This window comes from Ornithorhynchus anatinus, chromosome 3 (genome assembly GCF_004115215.2).
Source record: "Ornithorhynchus anatinus isolate Pmale09 chromosome 3, mOrnAna1.pri.v4, whole genome shotgun sequence".
NCBI classification, from domain to species: Eukaryota; Metazoa; Chordata; class Mammalia; order Monotremata; family Ornithorhynchidae; genus Ornithorhynchus; species Ornithorhynchus anatinus.
In genome coordinates this window covers 26,445,725-26,466,093 of record NC_041730.1, presented here as the reverse complement: position 1 = coordinate 26,466,093, position 20,369 = coordinate 26,445,725, and the positions used below count along the sequence as shown (strand labels likewise).

At 39.1% G+C, this 20,369-nt stretch overlaps 1 protein-coding gene across 2 annotated transcripts in view; it reads right to left on the bottom strand.

Moving 5' to 3' along the window:
• LRRC4C (leucine rich repeat containing 4C) overlaps nt 1–20,369 on the bottom strand; it is a 979,945-nt gene that overhangs the window by 529,098 nt on the left and 430,478 nt on the right. Inside the window, exon 3 of one of the 2 annotated variants that reach the window (XM_039911426.1) lies at nt 5,206–5,294. The exons of the other annotated variant lie outside the window; for it this stretch is intronic. The gene's annotated coding sequence lies outside the window, so the exon portion shown is untranslated. The remainder of the gene's footprint in view (nt 1–5,205; nt 5,295–20,369) is intronic. 2 annotated transcript variants of the gene reach the window in all.

Here is a 20,369-nt window from a genome sequence, read left to right as displayed (position 1 = left end):
TAGTTGAAGCCACTGGAGTGAATTAGTTCTCCGAGAGAGAGTATAGATGGAAAATAGAAGGGAAACAAGAACCTAACCTTGAGAGACCCTACAGTTAGGGGTCGGGAGGGGGAATAAGAGCCCGTGAAAGAGACTGAGTGGCCAGAGAGATAAGAGGGGAACCAGGAGAGGATGGAGTCAGCGAAGCCAAGGTTGGATAATTTATTAAGGAGAAGGGGATGGTCCCCAGTGTCAAAGGCAGCTGAGAGGTCAAGGAGGATCAGGATGGAGTAGGAGCCTTTGGATCTCGCAAGAGGGAGGTCATTGGTGACCTTTGAGAGGGCAGTGTCAGTGGAGTGAAGGGGGTGGAAGCCAGATTGGAGGGAGTCCAGCAGAGAGTTGGAGGAGAGGAATTTGAGGCAACGAGTGTAGACGACTCACTCAAAGAGTTTGGAGAGGAAGGGTAAGTAAGACAGAGATGGGCCGATAACTGGAGAGAGCTGTGGGGGTCAAGGGAGAGTTTTCTGGGGGATAGAAGGATGTGGGCATGTTTGAAGGCTGTGGGAAAGAAGCCTTTGCAGCGTAAGCGGTTGAAGATGGCAGTTAAGGATAGGAGAGGCAAGACTTTTTATAAGGTGTGAAGGAATAGGGTCTCATGCCTGTGTGGAGGGGGTGGAACTTGAGAGAAGGAAAGAGATCTCCTATAGAGATACTGCTGGGAGGGATGGGAAAGTTGAAAAGGGGCAGAGATGAGAGGGGATGGAGTAAGGGGAGGGGTGACTTTGGGGAGCTCAGACATAATGGTGTTTATTTTCTTAATGAAATAGCTGGCCAGATAGTTGGGGGTGAGAGACATGGGACTGGAGGAGGGAATTAAATGTCCAGAACAACTTACATTTGTATATAATTTCTTCAGCTGTTTGTACAATTCATTTTTATTCACCTTTTCATTTTAAAATGTATCCAGAATATAGGTCTCTAGAGAAGCAGACTGGCCTAATGGAAAGAGTATGGGCCTGGAGTCACAGGACCTGCATTCTAATCCCAGCCCTGCCAATTTCTTGCTGTGTGACCTTGGGCAAGTCACTTAACTTCTCTTGTTGTCCCTCCAATTTAGACAGGTAGCACAGGTATTGTGTCCAACCCAATTAACTTGAATCTACCCCAGAGCTTAGAACATTTTTGACATATAGTAAGCACTTAACAAATACTATAAAACAAAATGCACATAAAAAGCTGCTTTAGTTAAAGGATTTTCTCTTCTGAAAAAGATTTTCAATACATCTTCAAGCAGATGAGGAGTCCTTACTCAAGGAATGAAAAAAAAGCCATTGTTGACTAATTATAATCAAGTACATGGAACCCTCTCACTAAGGTTATAAGTAGTTAGTTATAATTCTCAAAATCCATGGGCCATATTTTCTGTTTGCATTATATTTACCGAAGCACCAGGAAAAACACTCTGCCTACAGTAAGTGTTCAGAGAACGATAATGAAAACCACAAAATACAAAACTTATGAATATATAATTGCATAATAATTAAATATGGCATTTATTAAGTTCTTACAATAGGTCAAGCACTGTGCTAAATGCTGGGATAGACACAAGATAATGACAGTGGAAATAGTCAAATGGAAGAGGTGGAATTAATTCAACAGGTCAATAGGAATTAGTATATTCTTAGTTCCATGCTTTTATTTAGTTAGCCATGCTGCTTCCCTCTGTGCAAGAACCAATAGAGTGGTGAGTTGTTAGAGTGAGATTTGAGTGAAGAGGATAATGTCATTGCAACTAGGAAGGGATGCATGTTAGGGAGTCCAGGAGAGGCAAAATAGCTTGGAATAGGAGGGAGAAGTCTGGACGATGGGTTTGTTGGGAAAATTTAGGGGAAAAGTTCAGTTTTGGCGAAGAAGGGATGTCAACTGTTTAGTTAGGAACTTATAGTCCAGAAACTATTAATTCAGAGCTGGAAGTGTAGAAATGTAGCATTGAAATGAGCTTATGTGTGTGTGTGTGTGTGTGTGTGTGTGTGTGTATGTGTATAGAACAAGTGAGCCCATGTGTATTAGTTTTCTAATAATGTAGTGGTTGTATTCTGTAAGAGTCCCATTTTTCATGCTGTAACATTCATACCTGCATATCTTGGCTGACACCATGCACTTCCATTCAGCTATTGCTTTTGTTACATCATGTTCTAGTTAAACAGTCAAATACTGTCAGAAGAACAATCCCAAAATCCCTAATGGCATTCTATAAAAACATGTAATGAACACAAAAATGAAGAACTGACTCTGTGTGTGTATATACAATATCTAAACCCATTTGCAATGTGTGTGTGTGTGTATTACATGTAATATATATTACATTTCCCTGTGACTATCCTCTTTACATTTCTTATACCTGTGTAAAACTTAGCACTGTTGTATAGCTAGAAATATATAGCTGAGATATCTGAGAATGAATGTCATCCATTTTCCAGGAAACACTGCAAAAAGGAGAAACATGTTTAGTGATAGTGCTTATTGAATCATTAGAATGCTTCTAGTGTGGCAATCGTTTCACCCTTCTTCTTTACAAGGTTTGATACCAATTACAGCTTATTTTCAATAAAGCGAAGGCATGTCCAGCTGGAAATTTCAAAGGGTAGTTGAATGGTTTTCCAGCCAACACAAACTATTTCTGCTAATAATCAAGTTCTGAATATGGTGTCAAGGATCTTCAAAATTTTGGCATCTTATGTTTGCTTACCAGCTTCTTTCATAAGTTAAGCACCAAATTGTTGCATTATCCTAGAATCATAGTACTAGAAAGAACAGGAAAATGTCATTCAATTCACCCAATGGTCTGCAGAGGCATACACCAATACAGTTCAGTGAAGGTGGCACCCAATTAATCCTATCATGTCCTGGGAACCAACACTATCATGGACCCGGGGCTTGACCACCCAGGCACAGAGCAATTCCTAAATAATGTACTCTAGCATTTACAAGATCATGTAGCCTATTGGAATGGAAGGGTTGACAAATTATAAACACATTCTAACACGGCATCTCGGTAGTCTATAAATAGCTTCACGAGTCCTACAGTTGGTCGAGTTGACAGAGTAGTTCTCTGGGAATGAGAAAATCCATGCTCTCATCCTGATATTTCCTGTTAGGGCTAAAACATTAGTTGTGAGCGTTTTTTTCATCAAAGAACGAACTACAGACATACTCAAGGTAGTTAGGTCCAGCAGGAATCTTGAAAAATATCTGGCTAAGTTGGTTGTAAACTGCAGCAGCTACCAAGGCAACTGCCTACTGGTTCATTGGCACCATGCTGCTGTTCCACTAACTGGAATTGGACCTTGCATGTAAAATAATTTTTGCCTCCACTTGGCAGTGTACCACACACTTACACAACTACCTTTTCACTGCACTCTGGACCCAGGAGGGAATATGAGGGGCAGGGATGAGAGTGTGCAAATACCACAGGGACTGCAAGTGTGACCTTGAAATCCAATAGCACTATAATCAATTTCTTGGTAAAAGCTTTAATCCCTAAAGTCTCAGGTCCAAAGCCCATCTGTCATTCCCAGTGGCAGATTCCATCAGAGTGAACATGCCAACAAGGTGAAGGTTCTAACGCATATTACTCCCCGAATTTACCAAAAATATTACAATCTGATTTTGGCATTTTACATTTTTGTCAATAAATTCCTGGCCTTGTATGGTATGCACAAAACAATATAATAGGGAAATTGCACAAAACAAATGTCTCAGGCTAAATCTCTAGTGAAAATGAGGCATGGAAACAGAAATAGTATAACATAATACTAAAGCAATATAAAATCATAGATACCTGAAAAATAGGAGAGCATACTAATAGTTAATAGTTTGCAAGTAGTTAATCTGCATTGCAAAGACTCAAACCATTTGTATTTTGAATTACTTTCTAAAGTAGATGATTCATCTAGCCTATTATTAAGGCCTCTTTAGATGAAAAAAGTATTAATAGCAAAAAATGTATTGATTAAAATGTAATTTCTATTATTACAAACAAAATGGTATTTTTGCTCCATAGCTAGAGGCTGTTGTATGCATTTGCTTAACACATTATGGTTCCTTTCAGAGAGCAGCACTTTACTGTCAGCATTGCAGTAGTATGTATCAATATTCAATAGAGTTGTTTCTTTTAGTTATTGAGGTAGTTTTTGAGAGAAGAAAAGGAAATTCAGCACTTTTTCCTACACGGATGTTTTGAAGGAAAAATGTCAACTGCCAACAAATTACATGTATATAAATATATGATCACTTGGGGGTTTGAAAAGGAAATTTACTGAGCACCTGAGTGCAGAGCACTGTATTAATTGCTGGATTATCTGTGTATGTCTGTTTTTTGATTTTTGTACAAGCTCTAGAACCCTGCAAATTCTAAAAGCAGAGTCTCCTTTTTCTCTGATGAAAAATATGTCCAATGGTTAACATATGTTATAGAATACACATTTGATATTCAGATTTTCCTCAGACAAAAAAAAACTCGTTATCGGTTCTGACATATTTTATACGCAATATGAGCATATGCCCAAATCTCCATCATCTCAAGGTGAGAGAGGAAATCATTCGTGGTTCCCGCTCACACTGAGCCAGATTGTAATAATTGAATCTGATATTTTGTGTTACTAGTTTTTCCTTCCATTGACACAAAATAAATTGGATCTGGTAGAGATTCAAAGCAGGAAAAAACAAATGCAGAGGTTAAATACTCAAGAACAAAGCAACTTAGGTGAAGGCACAGCACTAGCAAACACCTTTGAAAATGGACAGAATTTATTTAAATATCTCTCTTTGGGAGTTTGAAAAAATTATAAATGGACAGTTACATTATACTTATCTATCCCTCTTTGTATAATAAATATCCCTCATTATGTAAGTATAGAGTATTTTTATACACACATATACATGTGTGTGCATTGGTATGCATAATATATTTTTTCAAATGTTCATTACCTTTCTAAAGGAAGTACTCATATGGGTAGACATTACAATCAACCCACCCCCTATCAAAGAGGAAAAAAAACACTTTGAGCAAGAAAGGCTTGTTCTGTGCCAGACTTCCATCAAACATTCTAGTTCCTAGCCATTAACCAAATCACTTTACAACATTACTTTCTTTCTAATGCAATTTCCATCAGGATTGCATGATACATATACATAATTCTAAAAAGCAACTACTGTTGCACTCACATTTATTCAGGGAATCAGAGGAAGTTCCAGCTTATTTGACTCCGTTATCACTGAATCACCATGGCTTCTTGAAATAGGTAAAATAATTTCTAGGGAAGACACAAAGTGACACTATCACAGTAAGAAAAGAAAAGGGGCGAGAGAGTCACAGGAGAGAGACACTATAGAAAAATAGTAATCTTTTTGATTAGTAAACAAGGGAAAAATGTGTCCTTCTATTTTTCAGAAAATAAAAGATATTTCCAAGAGGTACAATTATGATAAAACTACCAACAACAATATAGACATCAAAGAGGAGCAATTCAGAATGTTTTGTTGAATTCAACCTTTTATGCTAGGCCAGTGGATTTCTTTTCCAGATTTTTTTAGCACACACTGGCTTGCATTACCCCTCTAGATTACCACATGTGTCTATCAAGTTTATCAGTTGTTTTGTACTCTCCCAGATGCTCAGTACAGTGCTCTGCACACAGTAAGCACTCAATAAATGTCATTAATGATGAGGATTGCTCTTCAGAATCAGCGAGGATCTGAAGAAGCCCATCTTATTGCATAGGGAAATGAAGCATAGCAGCTGATTTCCAGTGCAAGCAAAATCATCACAACTTCTCATCATCTGACTTTCTTACCCCATCCTCATCTTCCCCACGTTATTTTTTATAAAATTTCTCCATTTTCTCCTTACCATCATTTCAGTTTTTTTATACCCATTTCCCCATAGCTTCTAGATTCCTGTTCCAATCCACCTCTCCTTGCCCATAAATTCCCTTTATTTGGCCTCTACCTGGCACCACTTTTCATTTATTTTCCCAATCTGGTTTGCTGCAGTTGCAGCTGTCCCCGCTCCCAACTTGTAGGCCCCACCCACAAGGCAACCAAAGATGCAGAGACCAGTCCTTGCCAGCATCAGAGGGGAGGAGGACAGGACAGAGTCTACTGCTGTCCTGCCTCTCCACTGTCCCAGCCTGTTCCCTACAGCCTAGGGAAGGGATCAGCCTTGTCTAAAAGGTTTTTTTATTGTTGTAGTTTTTTGTTTTGTTTTGTTTTTAAAGTGGTACCAATAGAGGAAAATGCTTTATGAATTCAGGACATTGGAATTTGGGTCACCAGATCTGCAATGGTGGAGGAAAAGGAGAATTATTGGTATGGACCAGTGAAGCAGGAGAGAATGAGGGCAAGTGCAAGCAGACTTACATCCTTAATGCAGGTGGCGGGGATGCCAGATGATTTGTCACAGTTATTTTACTTTTGGTATAAGTAAAACTCTTGGAATTGTGGGGATTTCTCATTTAGAAAAGCCCATTAACTCTTACAGGAGACTAGAATTTCATATATTTATGGAACATATTGGATGGTACAATTACGATCTAAAAGCAATTCATGCATCACCTCAAATGAGCAGCTTCCTTCAATTTTACTGGGGGGATCAGATCCATTATTGTTGGTGTTTAAAAGAACCACAGCGAATTACATCATTAATCTGTTAAAAAGGGCCCTATTTGTTGTGAATACAGCTCTCATCAAAGAACAGAAACTGCTATTGCCTTCCATAAGGGCACAAGGGAGTATCTTGTAGCATAACAAAGAGTCAGAGAGAGCTGTAAAAAATTTGCTAAGATTCTATTTGTTAGGGGCTATTGTGCCTCTACCAGAATGGTACTGTCACTCTTCACAAGTTTGCTTCTCTCTCTGACTCCTTTCATAATCGAATTTCCTGAAATGTTACACACCAAAGCCAGTGATTCACTATCAATTATGATGTAGAATTCAAAGGGACTATGACAACTTGCCTGTTTACTTGTCTTGATGTCTGTCTACCCGCTTTTAGACTGTGAGCCCACTGTGGGCAGGGATTGTCTTGATTTGTTGCTGAATTGTACTTTCCAAGGGCTTAGTACAGTGCTCTGCACACAGTAAGCACTCAGTAAATATAATTGAATGAATTGATTGAAGAGCCATTCTAATTAGAACCTTTACTGCTTGAGTAATTTTTTTTTTTAACAAACCTCAAAATAAGCTATAAGGAACAGTCTTGTAATAACATAATTGGAAGGCAGTGAATGAATAGGGCCATTTTTCTTTCTCTTTTTGAAATGATAAGCACGGATACCATGATCCTGAGACTTAGAATCCTGATCCTGATCCTGATTCTGAGAATAGGATTTAATCTCCATTTTACAGATGAGGAAACTGTGGCACAAAGAAGTGTCTTGTCCAAGGGCACCCAGCACACAAGTGGAAGAGCTGGAATTAGACAATCTCTTTTAGATCTTTCTTGGTTTGGGAAAGAAAATAAGACTTCTAAATCACCAAGAAGAAAGACAGAGCAGCCTGCAGGGAAAGGACATGACCACCTCAAAGAGAGCTAGATTAGCTGAAGTCCTTTTAACCTTGAAAATTTTAAGAGCATTAAGTATTCATTCATTCAATCATATTTATTGAGCGCTTAATGTATGTGGAGCACTGTACTGAGCACTTGGGAAAGAACAGTACAACAATGAACAGATATATTCCCTGTCCACAACGAGCTCACAGTCTGATAAGGGGGAGTTGAAATAGAGTTCATTGACCACTTCCTCCAAAAAGCGTTCCCTGAGCAACATGTCGAATTTTGCAACCCAAGTCATTCAATCAGTCAGATCTGTAAATCATTAATTTCAACTTTATTTTCCTGAATATTTATTAGGTGGAATGTTTATTTTGTTACATTTAATAGCTAATTTCTTTAGTATGTTTTCCAAGAGTTCAGGATAATAGATGTCCATTAAGTAGCTCCTGATTGATCACTTACTAAGGCATATTATCAAAGAAGAGATCAATAATCAGTTGTGAAATTGAAGGCAATTTGGATAGTTCCTCATGCTATCTGCAAGGGACAAGATGCACATATGAAATGAACTTTATAAGTATTTATCCCTGGGTTGTCAGGACCATATCAGAACACAGACAAGGAAGCAGCTTCACTAAGGAGAAAGAGCATTGGGTTGGGAGTCGAGAAACCTGGGCTATAGACCTGGTTCCACCACTTAGCTGCCGTGTGATTTTAGGCAAATTTTAATTTTTCTGTGTTTCAGTTTCTTCATCTGTCAAAAGGATATACAATGGGTATTTTATTCACTCTCCCTTTTAGACTAGGGGCATGGTGTAGATGGAGATTGTCTGTCTGGTATGATTATCTTATATCAGAGTGCTTAGCACAGAATAAGCATTTAATAATCACTATGCACCCTCCTACCCTTCCTACCTAATTTCCTACTACTACCCAACCATCACACTTGAGCCTACTAATGCCAACCTACTCACTGTACCCCCATCTCAACTGTCTCACCACCAACTTCTTCCCCACATCCGACTTCTGGCCTGGAATGTCCTCCTTCTTCACATTCAACAGCCAAGTACTCTCACAAAGCCTTATTCAAGTCACATCTCCATGAGACCTTCCCTGTCTAAGCCTTCATTTGCTCTTCTCCTACTCCATACTTCATCACCCTTGCACTTGGATTTGCTCCCTTTATTTACCACTCTTGTCCCATGGTACTTATGTGTATATCTGTAATTCATTTATTTATATTAATTCTGGTGGTCTCCCCTTCTAGACTGCAAGTTTGTTATGGTCAGGAAACTGTCCACCAACTCTATTGTACTGTACTCTCCCAAGCACTTAGTACAGTGCTCTGCACATAGTAAATATGACTGACTGATAGATTAATATCATTTCCAGCCCTGGGACGAGCTAAGTGACCAGCAGAAAGGCTATGGATAAAGGATGTTCTTCGGCTAGAGGAGCTAATTATAACTATTTGGGATACCAAGGGGAGAACTAATCATATAATGTTTCTGCCATAACCCTGACCATGGCTAGCATGGAAGAAGAGTGTGAGAATGCTGCTATTCAGGCCACTAGCCCTATAATTCCTCTGAACAGGTTCTTAGTCCAAAATATCAGAATTGAGACATCTTCCATGACAGGAGTTTCCATCACCTCTAAACTAATGTCTTTAGGCAACTGTGGTAGCCACCCAGTTACACTCTGAGCAAATGGCAATTTCTTCCCTGTGGCTAAGAGGGCTTTATATAAGGCTTTTTGAGAAATCAAGATTTGGAAAAAATATTGCATAAGTCATGTAACGTATAGCTGGCTAGGAAATCATTACAATAAACAATCATGATTCAAATAGTCAAGATGGATAACATCTGATGCTTTTGAAGTGACATTTATCCCAAATCTCAACACACATGAAAAATTTTTCTTTAGTTAATGAACTGTCTTCAATAGGAAAGGAGACAAAGACAAGCTTAAGGCAAATACAATGTCATGATTTCTAGGAATTATTCTTGAAAGTTTAAAGATGCATTCCCTCTCAATGGCCATTAACTAAAATGCAGTGCCACAACTCTACATAGGAAATCACTGGAATAATATTACAGGAATAATATTACCATTAATGGAAGTGGTAAAAATGAAAACAGATGATTTCACTAATTGCTAATAACCCATAACAAAGTCCTCCCTGCCATTAGCAAATAAAAATCAGTCTAAAATTAATCAATTATATTTTTTGAGTGCTTACTATATGCAAAGCACTATACTAAGCTCTTGAGAGGGTACAATATAACAGAATTAGCAGACACAATCTCTGCCCATAACGAGTTTACAGTCTAGAGGGGCAGACAAATATGAATATGAATAAAGAAGTAATTTATAAAATATAATATTAAGATATGTACGTAGGTGCTGTGTGGTTGGGGTGAATACCAAATGTCCAGAGATTACAGATCAAAGTGCATAGATGGCACAGAGGGGAGAATCAGCACCTTTAATTCACAGAACTGGATTATGACTTTTATCCCTCTTCGCCTACTTTTTCATAGATGCTACATCCTCCTGTCCAGAAACAAATCCAAAATTAATGCTACGGGTCCTCTCTGTAGGAAAATAAGCTGTGTGCAGTGGGTACTCTGAATTTACCCAAGGAATTCAACTCAGGCTAGCCCCTATATATTAAATTACTCACATCACTACGAATTGCTAATGTGGTGTGCTACAGAAGACAATTGTAAACAGCAATAGCAGTATTTGAGCACTCCTTTGATGGGTACTAGCTTGGTGTACTAGTCTCTTGGGAAGTACAGAATAATGAAGTGACACATACCCTGTCCACAGGGAGTTTACATGCTTGTTCCTTGTAAGCAAGGTTCATGTCTATGTATTTTATTATATTCTCCCAAGTGCCAAGAACAGTGCTCTGAATCAATCAATACTAATGATAAGAAAATAACCATGGTATTTTGTTGACTATGTGTCAGGCACTGTACTAAGCGCTGGGGTGGAATCAAGCAAATTGGGTCGGACACAGTCCTTGTCCTACATGAGGCTCACAGTCTTAATCCCTAGTTCACAGATGACGTAACTGAGGAACAGTGAATTGAAGTGATTTGCCCAAGGTCATAGAGCCGACAAGTGGCAGATCCAGCATTAGAACCCATGACCTTCTGACTCCCAGGCCCATGCTCCATCCACTATGCCATGCTGTGCACATTTATTGAGCACTTAGTGTGGGTAGAACACTCACCATATTAAGCACTTGGAAAAGTACAAGATTACTGAATTGGTAGACATATTCCCAGCCCACAGCTAACTTACAGTCTAGAGTAATGATAATAGACTGAACACAATAAAAGCTAAATGAAAGACTGGTAGACATATGGTGGCAGACAAAAAGGTTCACTGGTTTACAAATAAAATCATAGAAAATGATGCAACAATACAGAAAATAATTCAGCTGAAAATGGGCCAATGGGATGGGTGGGATCAGCCTAAGGCAAAGTGTATAAATATTAATTAAAGCAGTCTTAATCTTTAAGATAAGGCACAAACTGACAGGCAAATAATATTTTTATTTAGAAAAACAGGTTTGTAATGAACTTAGCAATAAGAAACTGTCATATTTCTGCTGGTACCATTTTCTAATTCTTGCAGAAAATAAAAGGAGAAAATGAGATCTAATTTTCAAAAAATAGCATTCCTTATAAATCTTTTTTTCAAATTAATTGTCTGTACTTATATTAAATTCAGGGTATTGTGTGGGACATTTTGAAATTCTCATAGCGATTAATCAAAGTTATTTTATTTAAAAATGAATAACATTCAAACATATTTCAAGTTTGGTTGAAGCAATCACCTGAAATTCCTGAATGCCGCATTAAAAATCAATTAAATATTTCTAAGGCTAGGAAAAAATGTTATATTGCAAAATTATTATTTTATAAATTTTTCCTGGGCCCAGATTCACTTGTTTTATTCTTCCTGGTTGCTCTTGAAGCCCCTGCTTGTATGGTATTCTGCACATATAAGGTGCTCAATCTTGTTGATACTGATATGAAATGTTCACTCGAACGAACAAAACTTTTGCATAAGTGATCCCATGCTAATTAGCTTCACATTAAGTAATTATAATGATAATTGTGGTATTTGTTAAGTTCTTACTATGGCCAGGCACTGTTCTAACTGTTGGGGTGGATACAAGCAAATCAAGTTGGGCACAGTCCCTGTCCCACATGGGGCTCACAGTCTCAATCTCCATTTTACAGATGACTGTAACTGAAGCCCAGAGAAGTGAAGCGACTTGCCCGAAGTCACACAGTAGATAAGTGGTGGAGCCAGGATTAAAACCCATGACCTTATGAATCCCAGGCCCATGCTCTATCCACTATGCCTTGCTGCTTCCCGTGCAGCCCCTATCATTTTTTCACTATTTGTGATAGGAGGAATTCATAACTAAACAGAGAATCAAACTTCTTAATTTCTTTTAGTTTCCTTGTATGTTTCTTGTGCAGGAAGAATTTTCATCCTCCAAACCACGACTCCCACTTTTAAGTTTATGCTGATTCTCAATTATCCATTTCTAGAATGTCTTGGTACTGGAAGAAGTGCCTACATTTGATGAAAGTAATTAAAACCCAGTGTAAGATTTCAGCAAATTCAGTAGCCATACTCATCCCAATATGTCCAGGTGAAAATGTTAAAGATACTTCCAGGTCAATCATATTTATTGAGCATTTATTGTGTGCAGTTCACTGTTATAAGAACATGGGAGACTAAAATATAATAATATAAAAGAGTTGGTAGACACATTCCCTGCCCACAATGAGCATACAGTCTAGAACAGGAGGCAGAGATCAATATAAATTATGGATATTTAAATAAGTGTCATGGGGCTGAAGCTGAGATGAATAAGCAGCGTGGCTTAGTGGAAAGAGCACAGACTTAGAAGTCAGAGGACATAGGCTCTAATCCCGGCTCCGCCACTTGTCTGTGTGACCTTGGGCAAGTCACTTAACTTCTCTCAGTGCCTTCTCTGTGCATCTGTAAAAATGGGGATTAAAATAAGTGAGCTCCATGTAAGACAATCTGATTACCCTATATCTATCCCAGCACTTAGAATAATGCTCAGCACATAGTAAGCACTTAAATATCATAATTATTATTACTATTAATAAAGGATACAAATCCAAATGTAAGGGCAACTCAGAAGGCAGAGAGAGTAGGAGAAATGAGGGCTTACTCAGGTGAAGCCTCTTGGAGGAAATGTGGTTTTAAGAAGGCTTTGAAGGTGGAGAATGTGGGGGTCTGTTAGATATGGAGTTAGAGGCCAGAGACCGGGCATGGGAGAGGGGTTGATGGCAAGATAGTCTAGATATAAGTACAATGAGTAGGTCGGCATTAGAGAATTGAAGTATGTGGCCTCGGATGTAGTAGGAAATTAGGGAAGTATGGTAGGAAAAGGCATGGGGGCACAGAAGCAGTGTGACCTACAGGATATATCACAGGCCTGGGAGTTAGCAGGACTTGGATTCTAATTCTGGCTCCACAAGTCTGCTTGTGTGACCTTGGGTAAGTCACTTAACTTCTCTGGGCCTCTGTTACCTCATCTGTAAAATGAGCATTAAGAATATGAGCCACTATGGACTCTATCAAACCACATCAGCTTGTACCCACCCCAAGGCTTGGTATATAGTAAGCATTTAACAAATAACATAAAAATGGTATGGATTGAAGTGGAGAGAGACAGGAAGGAGAGAGGTCAGCAAGGAGGCTAACAGAGATCAGTATGGGCTAGGACAGGTGCTCAGATCAGCATAATAGCAGTTTGAATGGAATGAAGGGGTAGATTTTAGCCAAGTTGTGAAGGTAGAACTGATAGAATTTCAGGATAGATTGAGTATGTTGGGTAAATGGGAGATGACTATGATAATGCCAAAGTTATGGGTTTGTGAGACAGGGAGGATAGTGTTGCTAACTACAGTGGTGCAAAAGTTAGGGGTAGAGCAGGGTTTGGGTGGGACAATGGTGAGTTCTGTTTGGGACATGTTAAGTTTGAGATGTCTATGGGACATCCAAAAAAAGTGTCCTGAAGGCAGGAGGAAATGCAAGACCAAAGAAAAGGAGAGAGATGTGATGGAAGTGTAGATTTGGGAATCAACCATGTAGCGATGGTAGTTGAAGCCATGGTAGCAAACACCTTCTCCAAGGGAGTAGATCTATATGGAGAACAGACAGTCAGGGTAGGAATGATGGGAAGTCCTCCACAGGATTAGGTCATGAGGGGAGCTTGAATACTGAAGCAGTTGTACAGGGAGTACAAGTTGGAATAAACCAAACCACACAATAAAAACTACACCATTCATTTTCCATCTCAGTGAATACCCATCTAGAATTAGAGTTGTTAAAGTCAGTAGTACCAACAGCTATAATGCAGACATCTTTGTCCTTTAGCTCCCTGACATACCCTGGAATAATTACTATAGGATTAGTTTCATTGATTAAACAGCAGTCTGAAATACCTATACAAACATAAAGAGAGAGACATAATACACTCTGTCCTTTGCTTTCAGACTTGACGCTTGCTACTCATGTTGAGATCCTATCCATGCATGAGAGTGTGACTGAAATGATCAATGTCTCCTGACAGTCCTCTGCTTTGACATATTGTTTGAGATTGTGTTTCACTGTACTTTTAAATTACTTATCTAATTCCTGTCTTGGGGATCCCCTTGAATTTCACAATTTAGCATCTGCTTGGGTATGCTGCTATTGTCTATTGTCCTCTTACATCGCAACCAGCAAAGCTGTACTGCCGTAAGCCTTGCTTTGGTGTTGGTCTGACCACATTCCAGTGCTGATCGATTTGCCTTGCTATTTTGAGTCCCTTTTGTCAAACCAACATTAATGAAATCTTCTTGTTAAACTCACCATTTTCATGGTGCTTGGTGGATTAATAATAATGTTGGCATTTGTTAAGCACTTACTATGTGCAGAGCACTGTTCTAAGCATTGGGGTAGATACAGGGTAATCAGGTTGTCCCACGTGAGGCTCACAATCTTCATCCCCATTTTACAGATGAGGGAACTGAGGCACAGAGAAGTTAAGTGACTTGCCCACATTCACACAGCTGACAAGTGGCAGAGCTGGGAATCGAACTCATGACCTCTGACTCCCAAGCCCGGGCTCTTTTCCACTGAGTCACGCTGCTTCCCGTGGGGACTCAGAGGAATGGTCATTAACTGTTCATAGCTCAATCAATCAATGATATTTATTGTTCACTTACCATGTGCAGAAACTGGACTAAATGCTTGGGAAAGTATGGTAGAGTTGGTAGATACGATCCCTGTCCTCAAGCAGCTCACAGTCCAGACAAGGAGTCAGACAACAAAATACACTTCAGATGGGGAAAGTGATAGAATGTAAGTTTGTGTATATAAGTTTTGTGGGGCTAGGAGAAGTGTGATTACTGAGTCCCTAAGGAGATTTGATCCAAGTGCATAGGCAATGCAGAGGGGGAGTTGGGTAGGGGAAAGGAAAGCAGTCAGGGAAAGTCTCTTGGAGGAAATATTATTTAAGGAAGACTTCATAGGCAGGAGAGCAGTGGTCTGTAGGATATGAAGGAGAAAGGAGTTCCAGGCCAGAGGGATAATGTGGGCAAGGGGTGGGTGTTGAAATCGATTATGGTGGTTTGGGAGTAGTGAAGTGTGTGCGTTGTGTTGTAACAGATCAGTGAGGTAAGGAAAGAGTGAGAGAATGATTGATTGCCTCAAAGCTGATGATAAGGAGCTTCTGTGTGACACAGAGGTGAATGGGAAACTACTGGAGGATGGTGAGAATGGGGAAATAATAAGATAATCATCATCATCAATTAAACACTTAATACATGCCAAGCACTCTACTAAGTGCTGGGGTAGAGATAAGATAATTGGGTTCCACATGAGGAATAGGGGGAATAGGTATTGAATCCCTACTTTGCAGATAAGGGAACGGAGGCACAGAGAAATTAAGTGACTTGTCCAAGGTCACATAGCAGTTAAATGGTAGAGACAGGATTAGAACCTATCTTTTCCAACTCCCAGACCAATGCTATTTCCACTAGGACAAGCTGCTTCTCTATGGACAGAAATATGGACAGAACAGATCTTTAGGAAAATGATCTAGTCAGAAGAGTAAAGTACATACTGGAGTGGGAAGTGACAGGTGACAGGGAGGTCAGCAAAGAAGCTGATTGATGCAGTAGTCAAGGCAGGCTATGACAAGTACTTGGATCAAATGTTGATAGCAGTTTGGATGGAAAGGAAAGTGCGTATTCTAGAGATGTTTTGAAAGGTTTCTTTTAGCTTAGTTTCCCTGTTCCAGTAGGGACCAATGGGAATGTCATGATGTTTATTCATTCTATAGGAACTGTCTTCTTACTGGTTTGGGTGCCACTTTTCAAAGGTTTGATAGTACTGATAGCTCACAAATAGAGTGTGTTTGTATCTACTTCAGCTTCTAGCACAGTGATTGGCTTATAATAAGCACTTCAGAAATACCATAACTAAGTAGCAAATTATATATATGAAGCAGCATGGTCTAGCGGATAGAGCGAGGGTCTGGGAAACTGAAGGATGTGGGTTCTAATGCCAGCTCCACCACTTGTGTGCTATGTGACCCAGGGCAATTCACTTCACTTTTCTGAGACTCAGTTACCTCATCTGCAAAGTGGGTATTCAATACCTATTCTCCCTATTTAGTCCCATGTGGGACCTGATTATCTTACCTCTACCCCAGTACTTAGTACAGCACTTGGCACATAGTAAGCATTTAGCGAATACAGCAATTATCATTGTTATTTTCATTACTATCTAAAAAATTGATCAAATACATTACAATCCTTCTTGATCTCAATAAATGGCCAAATGGAGAAAATGAAAATTGGCACAAAGCCATTAGAGAAATTCCTTTGCACTAGTTTGTTAGCAACAAAACTTGAACATCCTGTGTTTCCAGCATCCCTCTGGAAGAATATGCACCATATCAATTTGAAGTGAATTCTGCATGCTATTCATTATAGAATTCACAAAGTCTTGTGACTGCATTTTTATTACTGAGCTTGTTGATGGGTTGTGTGATATTAGTATCTACCACTCCATCAAGAAACATACAACCATGGTGAAATACTCTGAAAAGAAAACATTTTCTAGCTCTTGCAAGAATTTGTCATGAGTTATTTAAAATGATCCCCACAGTCACTGCATACATGCTGACGAATACTTTTCAGTAATGGTTGTCTCAATTTGGCAGGCAACAGCTATGTAGGGAATATTATAAATATCTGTGAAGTCGGCTTCAAATTTAGCTTCTTGATGTATGGTTCCTTTATGAAATTTTGGACCCTTTGATACCAAGAGGAAGCATCGAGACAAGATAGGAATTACATTACATTCTAGGGGACGACATTGAGTCTTTAACCCAAGAAGCAAATTGTCTTGTCAGAGAAACTAAAATAATATCCAACTACCTTAGGAGCAAAGACGTTGGTGTGGTGCTCATCTTTGGCTATGTATTTGGGGCCTTAACCAGTCTCAATAGACTTTATGCTTCCGCCCCCCCACCCCAGAGAATACCCTGTATATTTAGGGATATCTAACCCAATGAAAACAAAGCAAGTTATAGATGCATAGGCAAATCTAGGGATGATAAAGAAATTTTGTTCCCATGAAAATAACTATTATTTTGATCAGGAGAAGTGTGTGCTCAAGTGTCTATTTTTTCCTCTCAAATCACAATCTCCTCAAAAAGGTGGGAAACTTTTGACTTCAGGATTACAGCCTTGTTAAGAGGGTTGGGAGGCAGCAAAGAAGATAAAGAGTAAAAAAAAAAATTAAGGAGTTAAAGGACCAAATAATATGTCTGCATGATGAGATCTGGAAAGTGCCAAACATTGTTGATGTTGGCAGGTGTGGGCAGCTCTGTAAAAGCCTTCCTCATGCCTCAATTTTCACTCATCTGGATGTTCCCCATGCTCCTCTTTTGATCGTTGGTTGACATTTATTGATCCCCTTTGCATTTATCTCCTCCTCCACTAACACTGTTTCCTCTATATATTCCTTAGGGAAGGATTTCCCATACCAAATAGAAAATGATGCATTTTCAAGAATTGCACAGTCCTGATAAATTACTCAGTCACAGCGGAAGGGTTCAGGCTTCAGGCTTTGTGAAAATACACCAAATGAAATGGCTTCAAGTTGTCAACTTAGACAACCTATGTAGAGAAGACCTCCCCTTTTCAATTGAATCTCCCCAGTTCACACTAGATGGGTTAAATCAGTTTACAATGACTACCATAGGGCTTGGCAAAGCTAATGAAGAGGAGGCTTTTTTAATACCTGGGTGTGACCTCTGGAAATGATCTGCCAATGTTGACCATCTGGGGGAATGGTCTTCAAGGAACTAGCTCACTGTGATTAGTTCAGGGACATTAACCAGAGCCATCAATTATTTATTACAGATGTCCACTTTGATTTACTTTTAGGGTGGGAGATACTGATAGGGGATCGGGCTGATATGAAAGTATTTTTTAAATTATCATGCTAAGCTATGTGGTTTTTCCATGATTCACTATGAATCAAAACCCGAGAACAACTATTACAAGAATAGAGAATGCTCTGAGCCAAGACCACCATTAAACCACCTTTAAACCAAGGTTGTGCCTCATTTGGCTATTGCAGGCAGATTCAAGGGATCTAGGGAAGGCATATATTTCCACCATCATCAGTACAACTCATCCCAATTGCTTACTTCTAAAAGAGCAGTTCAGGAGGTCAGTTATGTCATAATGGAATTTGTTAAGTGCTTACTATGTGTCAAACACTGTTCTAAGCACTGCGTGTTTGGCTGGACAAGGATATATATGCCATGTGTAAACTCATTAGAACTCCAGACCTATTAGGCAAATAAGAGCTTAAAGATATAGTGAAACTATGACAGTTAAAAGCAATACAAAACCGGTCAAATTCTCAATATGTTTTTAAAATACTACCAACCACGTGGCTCTTTCCATTTAAACTGATGTGGTTTTAACTTTTGTGAGAAATAGAATTAGAACTGTTAAATTCATTAATATCTGATTATTTTCAAAATATTTGAGCCATCTCAAGTCCGGGTGCCACCTTGAAATTTAAAATATCATCACAGGCACTATCGTTTGTTACTGTTCATTGCATACTCTCCTTACTAGACTAGATACCTTTAAACCCAAAAGACAACCCAAATCAAGAAAATTAAACCCAGTTTACCACATATAAACCCCACTTTCCAGATTGTTGGAAATTATTGTGACTTGAATTGTTTAACATTGTATGCTTTTGCACTTTCTAAAGTGATCATTTGTATTGGGGGAGTATATACTCATCAGGGGGTAAAAAAAGTTTACTTTCCTTTCTTTTTCCAATCAATCAAATCAATGGTTTTTATTGAATGCATGCTGTGTGCAGAGCACTGTTCTAAGTGTTTGGGAGAGTATAATAAAACAGAATTAGCAGACATGTTCCCTGCCCATAACGAGCTTACAGTCTAGAGGGGGAGAAAAACATTTCCACTTGGATGCTTTTTCACAGAACAGTCAGCTCTTGAATCATACCACATGATGGTCCAGTCACTGATCACTCTCACTTGCTCTCCTGACTCAGGGCTAATGTAGGGGGTAATGTGGCTTTCAGCACATTTGGTCAGAGTCATGAACTCTTTCAGAGTTCATTTGCCCTTTCTGTTTTCTGCTTTTTCTCCAGCTCTATGAGTTCTTATTTTTCCCCCTTGCCTGCTGCCTCAGCAATGTAAATTTAAATAGTGTTTTCCTAGCCGTCTTTGCTCCAAGCCTTCTGGGTGCAATACTTAAGAGTGAAATAGAGCATAGAGGCAGAGATGTTTAACTCTTACAGTCAGCAATTAATGGACATCCTTCATGTGGGTAGAAAATCGTGTGTTGCACTTAAAGTTACTTTCTCTTCAGCCTGCTGGCCAGTGACAAGCTTTGATGAGATCAGCTAACTGCACGGCACCCAGAAAAATTAGATGATAAAGGGGCCGCCTTTAAGGTCTTCTACCATTTTTTTAGACTTTTGTTGATTTTGCTACAACAAATATGACGTTAATATGGACTCAGGATAGTCAGGAAGGCCACAGTATAGGTGAAAATGTGATCCCGGAGATTCATGAATCGGCAGGCTGGAATGCTATGTTTTTCAAAGGTAACAAAATTACAAAAATGGGGGGACACAAAACTGCACTGATCCTCTGTAAATATCCCAGAGTCCAAAAAGTATTTATTCTAAGCCTGGAAATGTGAAGGGTGTTTACTTCAGCTCCTTTCTAAGTCCAGTTCAAAATCTTTTCCAAAGGAAATCCTATTTAATACTGACATGAACCTACAAGAACCTTTATAATGAATGAATTTCCATGCTTATTACTGTTACTGCTCCATATAACTTTTTACAAAATATCCTGGAAGGACTGACTTGGTAGACTGGATTCAACTACCACCTCTATGCAGCTGATTTTCAAATCCACATCTCCAGCCCTGATCTCTCTCCCTCTCGCATTTCCTCCTGTCTTCAAGACATCTCTAATTAGATGTGCTGATGCCATCTCAAACTTAACATTTTCAAAACAGAACGCCTTATCTTTCCACACAGACCCTGCCTTCTCCTTGACTTTACTATCACTGTAGACAACACCATTATCCTTCCTACTCACAAGCCCATAAACTTGGCTCATGTATCTCGTTAAATACACATATTCAATCTATCATTAAATCCTGTCAGGTCAATTTCATAACAATCCACCCTTTCCTTTCCA